The sequence below is a fragment of the Lagopus leucura genome, unplaced genomic scaffold (assembly GCF_019238085.1).
Source record: "Lagopus leucura isolate 7727_CA_CO unplaced genomic scaffold, USGS_WTPT01 Super-Scaffold_100012, whole genome shotgun sequence".
Classification (NCBI taxonomy): Eukaryota; Metazoa; Chordata; class Aves; order Galliformes; family Phasianidae; genus Lagopus; species Lagopus leucura.
In genome coordinates this window covers 15,364,068-15,385,704 of record NW_024962267.1, presented here as the reverse complement: position 1 = coordinate 15,385,704, position 21,637 = coordinate 15,364,068, and the positions used below count along the sequence as shown (strand labels likewise).

Genomic DNA, 21,637 nt, shown 5'->3' with positions numbered 1-21,637 from the left:
CACATCTTGTGTTCGCTTTATGTGATTTTCTTTAGTGATTGTGATTTCTTTTGTGATTGTCTTTACATGATTTTTTGGTTATTGTTATTTCTGACTTTAATTAAATAATTAGTTTGTTAAAAACACTGAGACATGTTAAAATCTTACAATTGTAGTGTAACTCAAGAAAATTGTTTTTTTAATATTTTGTCAAATATATAAAATGTATATGAATATTTAATACTCAGCTGTAAAGATATGGAAATATTCTTTGCTTTTTGGCTTTTGGATGTTTTCTAATTCATTCTTAAGGGTCTATAGCATTCAATGATGATCTCACAAGTGACATATGTCTCATTTTGTTGCTTATGTTTTCTTGTTTTACTTCATCAGTTATGTCATTCTTTGACGCTTTTCCTACTGCATTCTCATCACTTTTCTTATCTCTTTCCACATTTGTTTCTTTGTGGCATTGCCTCATTCAATGCATTACACTCTCCAAGTTCCTTAACAGCATCTAGGTTCATTCTTTCTTTTGTGTAAAGGTTTTGCTAAGCCTCTGATTTATTTTCTTCTTGTACCAGATCTTTTCCTGCAGTTTCAATAACGTGTGCAGTGCTCCATGAGAGGAATTAACAATTCCATGTGTTTATTGGAACGTACACCAGTGGGATTTTTTGTAGTCATGTTGTGGGATATTGTATTCCTCTTTCTTTTTTTGGAGTTTGTTATTATATCTGGGGCTTAATTTGTACTAAGTTCAATTTGCATTTGATTCAGGAAGTGTGCAGGTTTTTAAATTCACCAACTGAATTAATCTATTCCAAACTTACATTTAAAATCATTTCTCAGCTAGGGCTCTTCTGCAGTCTTCTCCGTGTTTTCTCTGTCTTTCCCTTCCTTGCTTTCTCAAATGTATCTTGCTTCTTAAACAGCTTTTCACAGTTTCTTTAATTCATACTTGATATGGAACATAGTTTTGTATACCAGTAGTAATTTTAGTATAAATTATTTTCAAAGAAAAATTTCTGAGATTACCCAAAAATAGAACATAGAGTTAATGCTTAAAAAAAAAAAAATAATAATAATAATAAAAATCAACAAATACTTTGCTCATGAAACTTCACAAATCTATATAGAATTACTTGGAATCTATTCTGTCAAACTCTCTAGTTTTCCTTGTAAGTTACTCAATTATTGTAAATTTTTTATTTATTTATTTATTTTTTTAAGGGGCTAAGCATTCTCTTGAACTTAATAATATACTCTTTAGAAAATTGGAATAGTGGGAAAACATCAGTAATACTGATTGTCTGAGGTGATGCTGCACACTAAACTGTTCTTTACATCTTGTCTGAAATGATCTTAACAGAGTGGACCAAATTGTGCGATTTATTTCCCTTTTATTTGTTTTATAGTACTACATAGGTTTTGTATATTTGGCATATTTTTCTCTTTACATTTTACTCTTTACCTAACTGTGGGTAAGTGAAAGGATAGCCAAGAAGCTGGACAGAAACATTAATCTTCACTCTACCAGTAGGGACTGAATTTAGTATGTATTTAAGGAAACATTTTTACCTTTCTGTGTCTCCATTTCTTCATTTACTTGAGCAGAGCAGCCACGGCTACAAGTATCACTGCATTTGGAATCTCAAATACATAAGCCAAGTACCTACCTTCTTCAGAAAACAGACTGGTCTCAAATGCTTCACTGCTGTAGGTGTAATCTAATACTTCTTCCTCCTTATGCCCTCACATCCCAAAATAAATGTTTCCTCTTCCTGGTAGTGGGAAGAGGTGCTATATGATAGGCTAGAACTATGGTAGAAAAAAAAAAAATGGACAAAGCAGATTTATTGTGTATATACTTCAAATTAATTTTTAGTAGCAATAGCAGAGTTCTATTCTTCCTGCACTGGGCTGAGTCTTGCCATTTTACGTGCTGGTCTAGCATCAGTTTCTACCCAGCATGGCGATGCTGTAGCACAAGTAGTGCTTTTTCCAGTGAGAATGATGGGTTTTTCTACAGTCAGAGGTTTGTGTGTGGGAACCAGAGTTTCCCAGCATTGCAGAATTTAGTAGTATAGAACACTTTATTTCTTTTACTAGTGGTTGTCTCTAGAAGCTTTCTATGTAGTTTTGTGGAGAAAGATGAGAACTAGCATGAAGTTTTTATGCTATCAGTAAGGGACTTCCCTGAGTTAACTGTCATGCAGAATTGCAACTTCTTCTTTGCTTGTTCTTTGCAAAAGCAGCAATTGCTCTGATTTTTAGTGTTTATACTGGTATAGCAGAAAATACAGAGTGCTGAACACAATGTGCTATTCCTAGACTTTTTAACAAATACAGCAAAAGTTGGAGGCAAAAAACTTGTATTCTTGCACTTGCTGGGCAAAAACAAGCTTGATGAGTCACGATCTTGTGCTCTTTTGCTAAATGTTCAAGTAGTCCATGACCTGATTTTATAGATGAAGGAGTTTCATGTACTTACCAACATTACACTTGCAATTGATTGAACTTATTTAACTGCCATGAACAGCATCACAGACAGCATTAATCAACTCACCTTTATGGTCCAATCTGTGTGACTTAAACTTAGTGCCTCAGGCAATCAGAGTCGCTGTAATGACCTGAGATTGGATCCTGTGTTGCAGTATTAGCCCCATTTTCTGACTAAATGAGTCATCAGGAATCAGGGAAGAAGTAGTAACAATCATTTAAGAAATTTATAGAATTTCCACTGTTAAATTTAAACCATCACAGCTTAGGGGGAAAAAACGGGAAACAAAAACCATTGTGCTATTTTTTTTCTAAGAGTTTTTCTATGCGAGTATTAAATCAAAAGAAGTGTGGAAAGATGAGCAGTGATTACTTTAGTAGATCTGCAGGCACAGAGAAGGAGAATTTTAAAACCAGACCACTGCAGTGTAATAGTATTTTGTCAGCACTGAAAGAAATTTGTTGTAACTTGATGTAGCCTATACTACATAGAGTAAAGGAAGTATATCAACCGACAACGCTTAGCTTTTAATGTAATATGTCCATTGTAAGAAAAGCTCTTCTTTCTACCTTTGCTAATCCCTTCCTTGAGCAAGGCATCATAGGTGCTAATTGGAACTTCCATCAATTTTAATTATATTTCTCATTGGAAGTATTGGCCCCAGAATGTTCTGGTGCTTGTCATGCATTCATTCTAATGTTTCTTGAGACTAATGGCAGGATCCATAATAGAAGTAGGCTAAAGACCAGCAGGATTCCTGTGTATCCTTAGCAAGTCTGTGGGGTTCACAGTCCTTTTCAGGATTCTCATTGCATGGCAGAAGATTTTGTCTTGGGGTCAAATGAGGAGGAGACATGCTCTGAAGAAGTCAAGATAATACAGACAATGCTGAGAATGTGTTCCCAAGTTAATCTGACTCTGTTTATAGTACGTGTAAACAGAGAGGGATAAAAGGGAGTTCCTGAATGAGAACTATTGTTAGGAAAAGAAAAATTCACTGCAGAATAGGAAAAAACAAATGATTAACTAAACAAAGAAACAAAGGGCAGCAGGTGTACAACTTGGAAAGAGAAAAGAAAAATGGAGTTTTATTTAAACTTCTCAAAATTTAAAAGCAGAGATTTAAAGTAAATCTGTTGTTCTGCAGAATCAGAATATGATTGGTCTACATAGATTCATTTCTCTCCTCTTTAAAGCTACTAACTGCCAAATTGCTATTGGCAGCAATAGATTTAGTTGATAAGAGGAGTCACTTTGCTCTAATTTTGAATTATCTCATTTCTTTGCTTCTCTCTTATGTTCTTTCTATGCCAGGTACGGTGCGAAAAAGGATTTCCATTCTCTCTTCCATGAGTGATAAGTGATAACTCATTTAACTGCCTGGATTTGATGAAATATGTGTACATAAGTTTATCTTGTTTAATGAATTGTGTTTTTTACCATAATAGCGGTCTGCTTTGAACAAATGTTGTAACTCATTAATGATACATTATTCATGCCACTGCCAGAATACTTCTTCCTAGTTAAAGTGACTGTATCATGTCAGACACTATTTATTTTTGAGGGATTAAGCATCATTAATGTCTTTTCAGGGCAACCTTTTCTGTGCAGCCCTTGTTAACATTTACTCGTGATCTGTTAAAGGAATGATAATACATTGGTTACCTCTAATATGGTTTAGAATGCAGATGAAAAATGCACAAATGTTTTTTCTAATTTTGTGGTTAACGATGTCTGCTGTTGTGCAGCGTGGAGCTCATGTTTTAAAACCAGCTATGATGATACAGCAGTACGTGTTCTAAGAAATGTTCTCGTGTGTTACATTTATTAAATTAAATATCCAATGTTTAATTACAATCCAAGCCCTATGGAACTGTAATTCCAGCTCTACTGTAAGCCAAGTTTGGCAGATCCTAACCTGAGAGATACTAAACTTGGGAAAACTTGTTTGGCATGTAGTCCTTCTTAGCTGAGCTTGAAAAGGGCTTACCTCAATGAAAATTGACCTGAATTTAAAACAAATTGACAAAAATTAACCATTTGAATTTCCCAGAAATTTGTTACCTTATTCCATAGAAAATGTGTAGGAAGTTGGGCTGCAAAGTGTGTAGAAATGTGGTTTTAAGTGGGAGCCTATTTACTGAGTTGAAGAACTAGGGCAAAACTTGGAGTTTGCACACTACATGTTCCTAGGCACGTCCTTAAGCTCTCTTTAATGAATGCCATTCTCATTAACTTAAATTGAATTCACATGCAGATAGCAATAATATAGTTGAAGGAGTTCTTAATTTAGAAGCAGTTTATATGGTTATTTCACATGAATTAACAGAGCTATAAATTGTTAGAATCAGGACAGGCATATGAATTTTACAGGGATAATTTTAATGGTAATAAATGCTAATCTCCGGTGGTGAATCATTGCTTTAATTCTGAGAGGATCTTGTCAGGAAGATACAATGTTCACTTTTCTTTAAAGGAGATTTTATACTTGGTAACTAAATCTTTTGGGGAAGAGTCTCCTTTTATTTTGTGCTTGCATTGCATAGCAAAGTTCTGGAGTGTTGTGACAATAAGATGTGGGATTGTAGTCATTAGCTAGGAAAAACACTGAGCAGACTATCTGATGCACGATGCTAATATGTCCTTCCAAGGATATTGTATTAAAAGAGAAAAGTCAATTCAATTCTGCTACAAATGAGTTCAAGAACTTTCTATACATGTTTTCTGGATATCTGCCATATAAAAGTTATCTTTGTGGAAAGTGCAACTACTTCTCATTCATATGACTACTTTTCCCTAGGTTGGTTCTAGAGTTTGCTTTCATTTTACTCTAATTTCTTTTTTAACGGTTACATCTGAGTGATTCTGCATTGCAAAGCAACTTCTGTTGGGTCTTTTTTTTTTTTCTTTTTCTTATTATTAAGTGGGCACTTCTAGAAGCAGAAATTTTCAGGACTCAATAAAAACTGCAAAGCCCTTTTGCTCCCATAAGGAGTGATGTTTGCTCCAAAGCTTTGTGAACATAATATTAGAATTTCTACCAGTATGGAAAATGAGCAAAATAGCAAAATAGACTGTGTTTGTGTATGTGTGCGTGGCATTTTGCACATCAGTCTTACAGACAAAGCAGTGAATTTGTCATTTATTATAGAAAGAGCCCTTATAATAAGCGATGTGAACAAATAATATCTGATCATGTATTTCTATCTTACTGTATCAAAATCAGCAATATCATGACCGTTTTGAGAAAGTTTAAAACCAGGAGGCATCTGGAAATTCTTTTTTTTTTTTAAAAAAAAAAAAAAGGAAGAAAAATTTTGCTGTCTGTTTTTGCAGTAAGATGGAAAAAAGATGTAGTTTATGCAGTGCGTGATATCTGAATTTCATCAAGCTTAATTTCTAGCTTAGTACTGTATGACCGTGTTTGTCTAATGCAAATAATTCAATGCTTGATGTTGCATCAGAACTACCATCAAAATTGCATAGTTCCTTGTGTCTTTCACAAATCCTAAATCAAATAGCACCGAATATGTCAATGTATACTATGACTGTGATTAGTAAACTGTTTTTTCAATATGCTGGATTATGTAATCGAGCTTCTGTCGTTGCTGTCTATACTAAATCCCTTTTTGAATATTCTGTTTTCTCTTAGGAGTCTGCTTTATCGACTGTTTGGTACAGAACACTGCTGGCTGAATATTGTATATGAACAAGCAAGTGAGTGCAACTTTTAATTTGTTTTAAATATCACTTCAAAGATTTTACTTACTCTGTGACCTAATGAAGAGGGAAGAGATGTTTGTGTGTTTTGTAATGTTACTGAAATTAAACAGTCTACTTAATTAAAGCGTGTTTCTGGCCACCCCGTCTGGTGTTGGTTGGCCTTGAGGCAGGAGAGACCAACATTACTCTTAGTGCTTAGATGGACAGCTGGCTGTGGAACCAGTGAAAAAAAAAAACAGACATGGAACAAAGCTCTTTTAAACCAGGTTACAGAAGAGAAGAGAATCAAGCTGTCAAAGCTGAGTCCTTGAGGTGTTCAGACTATTAAGAAATCAGACCATATTAGAAAAAAGTTCCCCACTGCTGAATTTCACTGCAATTCCTGTGTATTTTTAGTTTATCCTCTATTCCATCAGATCTTTCTTAAGGACATTTTCTCTGTTTTCCAACAATAGTTATTTTCTTTATTTAAGATTATTCACTGAAAACGTTTCATCTATGATTGTGACTGGGAAATGGTAAAAATTTGTCTACCTTAACAAATATTACTTTTTGTCTTCTCTTGTGCTATCTGTATCCTTTTCATTTTTTCTTTCTTTTTATTCAATCACCCTATGACTCCAGCCTAGCTGCTTTGCTTCTTTCTTTTATTAAGCAGACTTTTGACCATAGCTTTAATTCTAGTTCAGTCATAGAATAATAATTTAAACTGCAGTGAAACAATGGTTTCATTGCAAAATGGATGCATAGATTAATTAATGATATAGGCAGGATAGACAGATTCAATTTTTTTTTCCAATTAGACATATGCGTAGGGAAGAGTTCATTCACAGTATTTTGCCTTTCAAAACCAGTTGCTAAAAATCCAAAAGCTGAGCAAACTCAGCTACCTTTTTTCTAGCAATGGGCTGAGTTATGGTTTTATATGGCATGTAGCAGTCTTTTTTTTTTTTAATTTGGATAACTTGGTTTGTTTCCCATAAAGTTTCTAGGAGCCTGTCAATATGCAATGATATTACAACAAAGGAAAGAATTTTGAAACTGATGTTCAGAATCGTATGTATACTTCTCTGTCATTCTTGATCAGCAAACATCCATTCTTATCTAGAATCAGATCCTTTCTTTTTTAAAAATTAATTTTTTAGAACCAACATGCTAATATAGTAGGACTGATGTAAAAGCATGCATTCTAGACTTTGATAATGTTTCTGTTGATAAGATTAGTTGATCAGTAAATTAGCTTCAAAGCTTTAAAGACACTTTCCTGAACATTTTAAAACCAAGCTATTTTTGCAGTGACAAGTTAAACCTTAGATGCTTTTTTGGTGTGATTCGTTTCCTGATGTTTATGAGCACTATGATAGCTTCAGCATTAAGAAGTAGATGTTTCTAATAAATCTGAAAGAAAGCCATCATTCTTAAATATCATGATATTATCATGCTCCATCTTGAAATTTACTGGTTGAATGCTTACCACTGTAACATCTCTAGCTAAATCGCCATCATACAGTGCTTTTATCCTGCTCTTCTAGTTTCAAAGGCTTTGTGTGGCACTGGGTACGTATTCCTACAGATAATGCTTTGGCTACCCTAGCTGCTAAGGTTCAATTTGTGTAGAATATTGACAGATGATTTATGAAGCCTGTCAGTCAGCCAATATCCTTCTCTCTTCTGTCTTTCAAGAATTACAGTTTTTCAACATAGCTGGCTAAAATACTTTTTTTTTTTTTTTTTTTCTCGTGGTAAAACTGTAAACATTCCAGTTCAAATCTTTGTGTCTTTTTTCAGATTCCTACAGTCTGTGGTCCTTATCCTTTAGGTAGTTTGGAATAATGTAGGTTAGAAATAAATAACGATACTTAATAGTGATTTACTCATTTTAGCACTGATTATGACAAATAAGTTGGATTTGGTTTCAATTTTGTGTGAGAGTTCATTCTGGGTGGAAAAAAAACAACAAAAATCAACCAGTAAAAATCACATCATCTCTTACTGTAGCCAAATACTTGCAAACTGAATTTGCTGAGAGCCGAAGTGGTAACAGTTATGTTGCAAACATAGGGAACAGTCCTTTTGTTTGTGAACTTTTGCCCTAGGAAGCAAGAGGTTAAAGGAGGATGGAGGAACAAATAAGAAAAATGCTCAGTGTTTACTACTTATGAGGCAGTATCATGTGGCAATAATTCAGGCATTTGTATAATAAATCACTAGAAATAGCCTCAGAGCAATTCAGATAGCAACAAGTAGGTATCATTTTGAAAATTGCCCTTAGGTATTTGTACAGTTGTTGTTTGTGGCCTTCACTTAGCCACAGTAACCAGAAGGTGGGTGTTACTCCAGTCTGATGATAAATTACATCTGTAAACAGAAATTTACTCCCTATACTATAAAATGAACTAAAAAAATCGTTTAAAATGTGAAATAATTAATATCAATAGCATTTGTGAAAGTGTTTTAGTGTGGTCTAAAGAATGATCTCTTTGCTGTGCACGATGTTAAGTGCTCTTCTACTTGAAAGAATGAACTTAGTGGCAGCACATTTTCATTATGGATTCTCTAGAACTCCCTATACTGCTTAGATGACATCACTGCAGGTTGTTGGTGTTCACTGGTACACTTTTTACACCCTGTTTCACAATTGGCAATGGTGCACGCTTTAATAAAAAGTGAAATTGTTTCCTATTGGAGTCTGGTTAGGTAGGAAATATTTTCTACAGAAATTCATCTGCAAAACGTATTTTTTTTAATCAATACCTTATGTTTTCTGAAATATATGCTCCACTAATGCTATTCTTCCAGCTGTTACAGATTGTTCACAAGCTACTAATATAACCGTGGAGACGCATATAGTAAAAGACAGCTGGGATCATACTAAAATGAGTGGCAATGGTGGAGTTGCTTCTGTATCATATCTCCTACTTTCAGTACAGAACTTGTCAGGCACAAATACAGTGTACAGTGAAGCTGGAAATGCAGCCTTTTGCTGTTTTAAAGTAATCATCAAAACTAAGGGCTATTCTAGAGTAAGACTTTTTACATTTGAACTTGGGTGCTGCTGCCTCTTTAGCAATTCAGTTTCTGGTGCCTAGTCAGTGTAAACACCTGATTTAATGCACTGTTTGATATCAGTTTCACTATACCAAAGAACACAAATATTTTAGTTTTAAAAATAGATTCCTGACTAAAACCTGTGATGTTAGTGTAGGGGTCTTTGTATTTCAGGGAAACAGTTGTTGCTCTTACCAGGGAATAACGTTTTATAAGATTGAATGTTAAGCCATTTGGTCGAGTGTCTTGGCTGATCAATGATCACTGTGCTTGATGCTGTAGATAGGCTCCTATAAGGCTTATGTTCTCAGTGATGTAGTCCTTTTACACAGTAAGGCCACTTGTAACATTTTTAAATGGATCAATGAAATATGCTGAGCGGTAATTTGATGCGTTATTTCAAGTACACATTGGCTTGGAAACTACTGTTGCTGCCTCTTTGTGGTGCATTCTATTTGCCTGAATGTTCTCTTTCAGCACTTCATTATAAAATCGGCTAGCTTGTATGACAGAAGAATATTTTAAAGTAATTTAAGCTGTGTTGCCTTGCTTTGACTTTGTGCCTCAGTGACTGGGGTAGGTACAGAAAATCCTTTTTTAAGTAGGAACTCCCGCTTCACACAGGATGAAGAGAACCAAGAATGCGTTAGATTCAGTGAAGAACATCTGCAAATCTTATTACTTCCACTTGAGAGTCTATCATCTCTTTTGATACAGAAGTATTTAGCTACGTTTAAGAGTGTTTCCATAAAAGATTGATAGTTTTTAAGTATGAGATCAATTATCAATCTTCTAAAGATGAAGAAAATACTAAAATTGAATGTTTTCTAGTCAGCAGAACTTTTAAGAAGGTTTTCAAGCTTACAATTTCTCTAAATTCAATTGACATTAAAAAAAATGCACCCAACTGTTCTGAATTAAAGTCATAACATTGAAAAACAGTTACTATAAAAGTGAAAAGAAGAAAGCTACTTCATCTGGCTTGGTTTTTTGTAGAAGCCAAATTATGACTACAAAGGTTCACTGACGTGATGGCAGAACATGAAAGTATTTTATTGAGGATGGGAACTACTTCCAGTAAAACATCAGGAACAGCTTTAATAGAACTTCCAAATAGCTTTTTGGAGATGCTTGGAGTTTTTATGTTCTCTTTGACTACATGCATGTTCAAAGGTTCTGCACGTGCATTCACCTATGTTTGGCCTTATAATCTGCCCATTCCAGCTGGCCTGCTTTTTAAAGTCAGCAGGATGGTCGTGCTTATTTGTTTGTGAGATGCAAATTGAAGCTGTGTGCTTCTCGGTCGTGGTGGTGTTGGTGTGGATTGCTTTTTCCTGAACCAGTTGGCTTTTCAGAATAGCGATACTTCCTGTCACTGGTGCCACTGTCAGAAGTTTGTAGTGTATTTGGTATAGAGATGCATGTATTTAACCTACATTTGGTGACAATAGAATCTATTTCTCTGTCAAACCTGCGCAGGGCTTCACTTTAGTGAAGAAGATCTGGAAAAAAAAAAAAAAAAAAAAAAAAAAGCTCAGATTGAAGCTGTGAGCATCTTTGACAGTTGGATTGTTGGATTCTTAGTTGAATTCTGTATATTATTTTGGAGTGAAGTATTAGAGTTTGCAGCAGTGTTATTCTGGTATTGGTCAGAATAATACTGCACTGATTGTGACCAGCCAAGAAAACTGAGTTATTCAAGCTCTCTCATTTATTTATTTTACAAAACAAGTTTGGCTGCTTATCAGGAAGTGACTTCAGTATGGAAGCACAGTGATTCAATTATCAAACAGTCTTTTTTCCAGCTCTTCCAACAAAAGGCATGTGAACTTAATGTAGATAATAATAATAATATATATGTATATATATATATATATATATATTCAACTTCTCGTCTTCAGTATCTCATAAATAGCATGATTCACCCTCAGAGAGATCATCTGGCATGGGAAAATGAAAAATTGAAAATGAAACAAAAAATTCCAGGTACATCTAAAACATATGACACGTGATAGACAGTGATACTGTTTCCAGGCTCAGTAGCTCAGTCATCTGTTTGGAGGAAATTCCTTTCCTCCTGATCCTCTTAAGCTGAGTAATTAGAAAATCTCTAGATGGGGGATAACAGTGTATTGCCCCTGATCTTCTGTTGCTTTTTGTCAGATAGTGAATTTGGATCACAGAAATTGCAATGCTACGGATTGCTGCTTATACATTTTAAGGAACCGAAATAGTGAAAAAATTGGAGAACAGTCAGAACAGTTCAGTCACTGTTCAGAGTTCTCAGTGCTGCTGTCAGTTAGAAGAAAACAGCCATATAGTAGTAAATTCACAAAAAATACAAAACAAGCATCACATGTCTCTTTGTTCAGAGAAAATCTAGCTCTGAGAAAGCTTTTTGATGCCCATGGTTAAATTTGATTTGTGTGTGTGCATATATGTATGTTTTAACTTTATTGGCTTCACACGCAATTTCACAAACAGTTGTCCATAGTATTGAGTGAAGAAAAACACTGTGTCAAATTAATCTTTACTTCTATTTCAGTTTGGTGATCATCTTCGGCCTGCTTGAGCTAATACCATGCATGGCCTTAACACACAACCTATATACTATGAGAAGTTCATACCATACTGATGAAAATGCAAATAACTCATATTTTTAATAATTTTAAGTGTAGGGACCATCTGTTATTTGTGACTACAAATGTATGTAGCCTCTCCAACATTGTTTTTAAGCATCTCAGTGTGAATGTATCCTCATGTTTTTTACCATTATTCCCATTCTGTATGTAACATGAGGAAAGCTGTCAGCAGAGCTTAGCACTCTTGTGCCTTTAGTTGAATATTTATGATAATTTGGTAGAATTAAAAAATAAAGTAAAATAGATACTTTCTTGTGGGAGAGGACAAAAGCATTAAAGCGCCTTGTGGGAACAGGTTCAAAGTATTTAAATAAATACTTATTTATCTATCTTTTCAAATATAATTTTTTAATGAGCATTTTTCAATAGTTGCTCCTTTTCTGTTCTAACTTAAACAAAAATAGCAGAATAAAAAATTGTGGCTGTCTAGATTTCCTGTTACAGAAGGCTGCAATTCATGTTCTCTTCAGTATTTCAGGTGTGTTGCACAAAGTAGGCAATTGAGGCAAACGTAACATCACAAGGATTTAGTTAAAAGCAGAAACCAGAGACCTCCACAGAAGCTCAGAACATCTTTGGAAAGCAAGAGAAATGTCAGGCATCATTAAGTGATAATGTAAGTTATGTTACGAGATCTAACAATTCACTTCTGAGGAAGAAGTGAATGTGTAAAAACATACTAAGTAGGTCAAAGTAATATTCCTTGCCTGACGTACCTAATGGTGTGTATGGATTGCTTTGTATGGTGGCCTTTTTGGAGATATTTTTTCTTAGTCTAACTGCATTACTCAGCAGTCTCACACTGCTGTTTTGCAATGGACTGAGATTTGGACAGAAGTCTTAGTGACTAGTCAGAGCAGTTATGTTACTGGGACAACAAGAATACTGGCAGAGTTCTTCTGTAAGCAGAACTCGGCATCTTGTGCAGTGCAGACACTAATAAATCTTAGTGCAATTGTGATGAGATTAAGAAAAGATTTCTAAGCTAATTGGGTTGGGCCAGGGGAAAAAGTCCAGATTCGTGGAAGGGATACATTGGTTGAAACTGTCCAAAAGGAAATTTTTCTATTGTGAAAATTACCCTGGCAAAGTCTTTTTCAAGTGTTAAAAGATAAATGCATAATTATTAGACTGAATGTAAACCTGAAACGGTTAAAGGAGTTGAAAACTCTGGCCAGAGTCCAAAGCATTTGTCTGATTTGGATAACAACAGGAAACACAAACATGCCGTTGTCTGATTCTGCATTAAGTATGAGTGTTATGTTCAAGACTTCTTGATAAAATCTCAGACTACTGCTCAAGATGAGAAAATCCAAATTTAAGCTGTAAACACAGTTTGCTGTTTTCTCTATAAGAGCGTAATGAACACATAGTTTCATATCTTAAACAGTAACTATTTATGTGTACTATATATACTGGGGATGTATTTGTTTAAAGACATCTAGGTGGCGCATATCTTCCTTGTTACCAGAAATGAGATAAATTTTAATAGCCTGCTTAACTGCAAGTCTGCGTACTACGGAATTTGGAAGTACATGAGAAACACTGAAGTACACATTAATTGTTTTTAAGCTGAAATGGGACATGATAGAAGGGGTTAACTGGCAATCTACATCCGCGTTGTTGTATCTAGTACATAAATGAAATAGTTTGGTATGGAAACACTGATAATGTGGTTTCCCCTCTAACATGCCAGTGGTCTGGGAGGACAGTCAATTTTGTCAGGGCAGCTGGGGCTGGAGCTAAGGGTAGTAATATAAACTACTAAAGCATAATTCCTTAGGGTTTATTAGTTCATTCAACACAGCTGTTATATGGTCTTCGTGAAGATTAAATAATGTATTTGAAGAGAGTTTGAAGGAAAACAAATCTGTCCAGAGCATCTGAGAAAGATCGCTCTGGAACTACAGCTGGTAAGAAAGTACCAATCTGCATGTAGAACAGATTTCAGTGGTAGATGGGTCTTGTGTTGTTTATAATATAGAGCAATACTGCAATCAGAAATTTAAAATCAGGGATCAGAATCAGCAATTAAAGCATGTTTAATGAATATATCTTTTACTAATGAACTTGAAATGAGTGGAAAAAAGGAAAATATCAGGGAAAAATAAACTCAAAATTGCTTGGCTATAATGGCAAAATAGCAGGGAGAAGGGAATGTTGTTCCGTTGATGAGGAATTTTTTTTTATGATAGTCTGCTAGAAATGACACTTTATATCCCAGTAAAATAATCCTTTAGTAAATAACTTCTTGTTCTAAAAGTAAACATTTCTTTCCTTCAGTTTTTCCTCAATTTTTGCGTATTTGGAAACAGTTATCCAGAAAATAAGATAAATAAATACATGATGTATTTTTCAGAGGGGAGTTAAATACTGAATTTCTTCTGTACTTATAGAAATTGAGAGTAGTCTGTAATATACATTTTATTGCCATTCTATTTAGAACCTCATATTTCAGGTACTGACAAACCACTGTGACGGAGATTCACAAGTGGCTGAAATTTCACTGCTACTTTTCTATGAAGAGCACTGATTTCCCCTGATATATTTGTTTCAGACTTCTCCTTATCTGATAAATCAATTTCCCTTGGATATAGACTGGAATAGGACAAATTGTAATATGCCAGAGGCTTGCTCAGATAACCCAGCTTTAGAATTCTAACAGAGACAATTGCTTAGAGCTTTTTGCTGATTGAAAGCTTGTTGATTAACCTATTCGGTTGCTATTATTAAAAAAATAAAAAATCACGTATGAGTAGGAACTGAATTGAGAAAAATGTTTTTTCTTCTGTCTCCAAGTAGGTCGCCTCTCGGGTCAAGGTTCTGATGTCAGATATTTTGAAGTATATTGAGTTCAGAACTGTAACATGGGAATAAAGCCAAAGTTAGAAAAGAACTGGCCTGAGAATATAGTCCATGTTAGTGATCCTGCAAATATTGATTGCAGTTGCTGTGCTTTTCTGCATTTCCAAAATACACCCTCACAAAATTCTAGTGATTCTGTTCTTGAAGTCTTAAATTTTCAGCTTTCTGTAGCAATTTTTTCATTGTCTTACACCAAACCTAGATCTTTTTGCTGTTGTTTGTTTGTTTGTTTTTGTTTTGTGAAGGGAAAAAAAAAAGGGAAAGAAAGAAAAAGAAAAAAAAGGGTTGGCGAGTACACTATGTTTTACTGTCATGACTTTGCTTAGTGGTGGGCAGTATCAGATACAGAGTCTTGTGGCAATCGTACATGAGCAATAGCACAAAAATATTAAAGATTCCTCAAGAATCTAATATAGTGAATGAGTGAACACTGATTTATAGATCCGAAATATGTCCTGGAGTCTTGGAGAGCATTATGTTTTGCTTCTCTATTAGCTACTGATAGAACAACTGTACTTGGCATTACCATAGTGAATTCTTCAGTAAAAAAAAAAAAAAAAAGTTACAAGGTTTTATTCTAGCATGAGTAAAACAAACAAAATCCTCTTTTATTCTAAAGTAAGACTCCAGAAGGGGCATTTTGGAACAGTTAGTCTGGACTAACTCCTCTGATTAACTGCAGTAGCTTTTTGTATTCAAAGCTCTGCACTTTTTTTGTCAGATAGTGAAAAGCACAGGTTGGCTCATACAAAGAGCCAAGATTGACTCCAATGAGGCAAGGAAACTGATCAGAGCATGTTTGGTTTTGTTCAAATTTGCAGGACAGACTGAAATCTCAAAGAGCTCTTTCCTCGCAAATGTCTCTGTGTGGCTTACAGGACAGAATATGAGAATAACCCAGCACAAGACAGTGTGAAAGGAAACCTGAATCTATTTACTGTTAAGAAGCCCCGGACTGAACTGACAGGTAAAAACGGATCTTGACTAAAGTACCTTAATTGTTCAGGTGTTGCTGTGGCTTTCTGGCACTCTGGAAGAGCAGGTGCAGCTTTGTTGTATCCTTTGGTATGTTTAAGGCTCACATATTCATGGGGCTGCACTTCAGAGACAGTTGAAATACTCTGCAGATGAACTGACTTTGAATCGAAAAGCAAAGTTGAGTAATTTTAATGACACATAGTTGGAGGGAGCATAATATTATAATTCCCAGTCACATGGCCATGCTGAGTAGTTACAGATGATGAAGAAAGCTTGCAAAGAGAAAATGACAAGTTCAGAGCAAATGGTGAGAAGCAAGATCTTTTTTTGCTGAACTATGCTTTCGTTCATCATTGAAATGACAGCATACTGCACACAACATGCATTTGTTACTGGAGGTCTCACGTTCTCAATTTTGAAACTGTTACTTAGGCGATGCTGCAAATCAGAACAAGTCTGGCATCTTCAGCACTCAAAATAAGGTACTGAATGGTATTTCATGTATGTTTAGTATATTACATGAGCTACGTTGTTTACAGCTAAAATATCGAGATGATGATACAGTAATATCTGCCTGGATCATCTTTAAATTTAAATATCACTTATGTAATGAAGTGTGAAATAACACTTTTAATTACCAGCTTGCAGGACATTTTCTGGGAGGTTTAAAGACACTCTTGTGTCTGGAAAAGGGGATTCACTATTTTAAAAGTGATTGCAATGAGGAAGCAGTGAAAAAATCTCCAATTTTAGCAACAGGGGTAGGCACTGTTGCCAGATATTGCTGTGTTCTTCATTTGCACCCTGAAACTAAATGGACATACTGTAATTTTAAGATGTCAGTGCAGTCTCAGTTCTGTGTGGGCCTGGAAACATAATAACAAACACTTGAAAAATGTAAAAACTTGTGTGTTTGCTTGAGTTTTCTGAAAGCGGTGTTAATTTGATTTTTCTAGATACATTTTAATGTTCTTTAGAGCATATTATCTCCCTTTGTGGAAACTCGTGTCTCTGGTAATTATCTATTATTTGCAACTTCAAGAAAACTGTGCTTCCCTGGGTGAATCCCTCTAAATACATTGTCTGTCATCACTATGTACAGGCAGCTGGTATGTGTGTTTTAGAAACACACAGCCCTATTGTCAGACCTCTTTAACTCTGTAACAAGTTATGTGCTTTAAAGTCTGATGCTTATCCTCCATGTAAATGAAAACTGTAAATATTCAGTGCTACTTCTAGTAGATGCTCTGAAAGAAACGTGTAGTACTACAAAGACAGTGCAGAAATTGTAAAGTTACAATGAGGGATTGCAGTTAGCTGCACAAAATCAGTCCCGCACGTTTGTTGATTCTGTGGTCTCATAGTGGTTGTTAAGAACCAAAATGGTATTCAAGCCTCTTTATCTGCAGATGTGCTGACATACTAAGACAAGGGTTAGGTGAAATCAAGCAGGATAAATTTGATTTTGTTTTAATTTTTTAATTTCTTGATGCACATCCACTTTCATTTAATCCAAAACCATGCTATTTCTGCGGAGTGTACTTACAGTTGAAAAGGAAACATTGCTAAACTAGTCATTTTCACTGCGTTCATGTATTATTGCTTTCAGCTGCAGACTATTTAAAAAACAATATTTTCAGCCTATGAAATGGTTGTGCTTACTTTTAGATGGTTAAGTTAGTCTAAACATCCTACTTAAACATAAGTCCATGGGAACCTTCTTGTCCAGTCTAGAAACTCTACAGTAAATAACTTTGCCAGTAAACATTGCTGTAGCAGAAAAAGGAATAATTTATCTTTGCACACATTGTAGGGAACTGAATTAGATATCTAAGGATTTCATCATGTAGAGCTGAACTTAAGGCCAGAAGATATTCTGTTGTGAAGAGAATAAGGGACAGGTGAAATTCTAGGAAAGGAAAGGAAAAAGTGTGTGTAAAATTACCCTATCCTTTTTCTTAACCATACATGCAATATCCACTCTATTAATGGAAGAAACTTCAACATCCCTTTTAAATTTTCCTCTCAATAGCATATGTAGACTTGGAAAGGGAATGGATTATGCCTGCAGTTTTTTTGTTTGTTTGTTTGTTTGTTTAATTACTTTTCTTTGATAGAAGAGCTGGTATTGTAGTTTTTAAATCATTTATATGCCATACGTGTGTTTGGTTTTTAATTTATTATTATTATTTTTTTTCATGCCATTCAGGTACGGAATGTAACATTGCTCCAAAGGCTTGGCATGCTGATATTGTCTTTGTGTATTTGAAGTATTTCCTCTGGCCTTCAGAATGTTCATATCATCCAGAATGGTTAGTAATTTTATGCTTTATTTATTTCATGCTTCTGCTGGATTAGAAATATATTGAATTCTTAGAGTTGTCTGGCTATAAACTTTCAGCTGCCTCTGCATGTAGAAGCTGACGGAGATTCTGTCTCCCTTTGGTTGTTTCTGGGAATGATTGAGGAGACATACAGAGATTCCTAAGTGCAAAGATGAGACACCAGACAGAAAAACAACAGCTCAGTGAATTCTTCCTTGCAGAAAGGCATAATGCCAGTTACTCTCCAGTGCCAAAACAACCTCACTGAGCAAATGGGTATGATTTAGAGGCTCTCTGAGGCTTAGATAGCTTCATTCTTAGGCCAAGTGTACCTCAACCTAAACAGAAAGTCTTTGAGTACACATGACATGCTTATTGCTCTCTTCCTTTGGTCTCTGCACAGCTGGTTGGGAAAAAGAGGCTGGGTGGGAGCAATAGTAGCTCCAATTCCCAAGATGTTGGAGACAGCTGGTGGTACCCACTTGGTATTGGTGTTTGGTAAATAATAAGAGAGGGAGAGTAAGACGTCATGTCAATGCATACCAGTGAAATACTGAGCTTAGAGAAAGATGGTGGGAAACAGAGTAAGATGGAGGTCATAAAATATTTTCTTAGTACTTCCAAAAAATGTTTGCTTGTTTTGTGATAAAGAATTCTTATTTCCCAATAAGTTTAAAACAACTTTTCAAAACTATTTTTTCATGTTACAAGGAAATATCATGCAGTGTTTACTATCTGTAATGAAACCATGTTTCTAAAATTCTGATACAAACATGTTTCCATTGTTGCTTTCAATATTTTTTTAATTTGTGTGGAGGCATCCTGATTTGTATTTCTTCATTAAGGTTTTTGTGTATTTGAATTATGAATCTTTCTAATCATCTTTTTAATTACAGTTAGAACAGGCAAAGAGCACTCCTGTCTTACAAACAAGTCCCTGTAGGGAAAAATAAGGAGGGAAGAAAAAGTGATCAGTTAGAAAGGAAAAAAAAGAAGGAAAAAAAAAGCTACTGTCAAACAAGAAAATGAAATGTTTTCTATTCCTTGAGGCATAGAATTCCTTTTCCCTGGAAAGGACTGTCTGAGTCAGCATCCAAACCTTGAAATTATCTGAATTTGAATTATTTGTACCACAGAAATTTGGCTCTAAAAAAAAAGCTATAGAAGGAATTGATATTTTAACTTTAATTATTGCAGTCAGTCTATTGCAGCATCTGGAAAATGCATATTACAATTATGCTAAACTGAGATTATTTTTAAGAGGTTTGTGAGTAAGAGAAGTTGCGTATCACTATATTTTGAACAATCCCCAGAATATTAATACAACTTGCTATGATATTTTCAAGCCATCTGTGATGGCTTTCTGTGAATTTTGTTGTTGTCTCAGATCCTAAAGTATCCATGGTAGCAGTCTGCTCACAGAATACTGAAAGAGGCTCTTTAACGAGGAAATCCTTGCTGGCATTGTCTGCCCAAAATGTCATGACAGGAGCCCATAATTGACAGCTCCTGGCTTCCATTAGGAATTGCAAGATGCAAGTTCCTTGTGAATAGTAGAAATAACTGAGGTGGTGTTCTGCAGAATATATGGCCATATGGAATGGAATATATGGGAAATGGGATGCAGCCAAATGTGCTTTGAGCTCTCTGTTAAATGCAGGTATTTGGCTTATATTCATATTCAACCAAATAAAACATGATCTAGCATTTGTGTGCTTAGATGTTTACTGATATCTTAAAAAAAAAAAAAAAAAAAAAAAGCTGTATTTTGAGACCAAGTCCAAGCATACAAATATGTTGCATGAAAGTCAAAAGGACTTCAGTTTTAAACCCTCCTACAGTGGAACTATAAAAACAAAAGCAACATAGTTCTACTCTTTCCTTTACTGTAAGTGTAATATACCTACTAATGGTTTTGTCATCATATGATGTCAGTGTGATTAAGAACAAAAAAGTTTTTGACAGGTACTCCTGTATGTATTGTGTACTGTATGTTTTGTAAGATGGAAAGGCTGTTGTTCACTATTAATTCAAGATTTTTTCTCATATATTTACATACAAAACTTTTGCATTTGCATTGGAATCCACAGCACAGCACTGTGACCGTCCTTTGGAAGGAACAGACCTGACAACCATCAACTTATCTGCACTGTGTCAGAGGAACCACCAGTTTGACAGCAATCCATATCCAATGCATGCAGGACCTTCAAAAGAAATTTCTCTGCTACAGTCACATATTTGTCACGTTTCATTTGCAAGTATCAAGGTAAGGAGCCAAGCAAGAATGTATTCATATTCAAGCTCATTTTCTACCTTAATATTTTCTGCAGTTGGTATCTCTTTATGTATATATTTGCTGTAGAACATCAGGTTTCACTTCTAGACCTTGTCTCGACTGCTGGCCATAAGTCTTCCACAAACTGCAAACCATTTTGCTACATAAAACAGCATGCTCTTTTAGGACGGAGAGAAAGAACGACTATATAACCTTGCAGTAGTGAGCAGGTGGCTTGCATTATTAGTCATCTCTAGCTCTAGCAGAGCTGGAAAACACAGCTGTCCTGCATGCATGTGCCTTGAAAGCTTGGTTCAATCAGGGACCATAGTACTGTTCAGCTCTCTGTTCTCTCTGTGGTGTTCTTGTTTGTCACTGATTGTGAAACTTAATTTGTAGAAAAGCTTTGTGATCTCAAATGAGTAATTAGCAATGTTCAAATACTTTTTCATAGAACATGTATTAGAGGGTTGGATTTTTCTGTATTCTGCTAAATTATGTGTTTATGTGAGATAGCACTAATCAGAAACTATTTTTTTCCCCTTAGAAATTTGTGACTTTCTAAAATGAGGGGAAAAATGGAAATAGTCATTAGAAATTATACTTACAAATATCTTTACAGTTCAATGTGCAAATCTTTAGTTTGGGTTTAAAAAAGAAAAAGTTTAATTTGGAGAGCAATAATACATGTTGTTTGTCATAAATGCAGTATGAACTTAATGCACATGAATCTGAATTGTTCATTTAGTCAGTTATAAATGTTGTTAAAAAATATACAGCTGTGAAATGATGAGAATCATTCCAATTATCATCATGAGGCTGCCAGCTCTGTACTTCCAGACAGGCTCATCACAGTGCACAGCCTGTCTTGCGGAAGGGGAATTGTAGCAGTATATAAGTATGAAGTGGCAGAAGAACAAAACATTCTGCTTTTTTAGTTGAGTATTATGTATAGGAGCAGAATATACATATAGATAGCACTTGCTCAGGCAGTTTTGTGAGATTTGAAAAGATAACAATCTCCTAAGGTTTTTTATGTCTAGACTTATTTGCTCATTTGTTAAATAAATGCAGTGTGTTAATGCTATTATGAGGGTTGCTACAACGTAACCGTACTGGCTTTATGTAAGTTGCATGACTGGAGATTCTGCTTGGATGCTGGGAAAAATTTCCTCTCAGGAAGAGAGGTGAGGTGCTGGAATAGGCTGCCCATGGAGGTGGAGGAGTTACCGTCCGTGTTCAAGAAAAAGGTAGGTGGCACACTGGGTGACATGGTTTAGTGGTACAGTGGTGACAGATT

At 35.1% G+C, this 21,637-nt stretch overlaps 1 long non-coding RNA gene across 1 annotated transcript; it reads left to right on the top strand.

Annotated features, from left to right (window-relative positions):
• Positions 1 to 6,136: 6,136 nt before the first annotated feature.
• LOC122181879 lies at positions 6,137 to 21,637 on the top strand. The gene is made up of 5 exons (XR_006179613.1): positions 6,137 to 6,199; positions 15,582 to 15,727; positions 17,948 to 18,050; positions 20,153 to 20,328; positions 21,468 to 21,637. It is a non-coding gene; the product is annotated as an uncharacterized LOC122181879 (long non-coding RNA).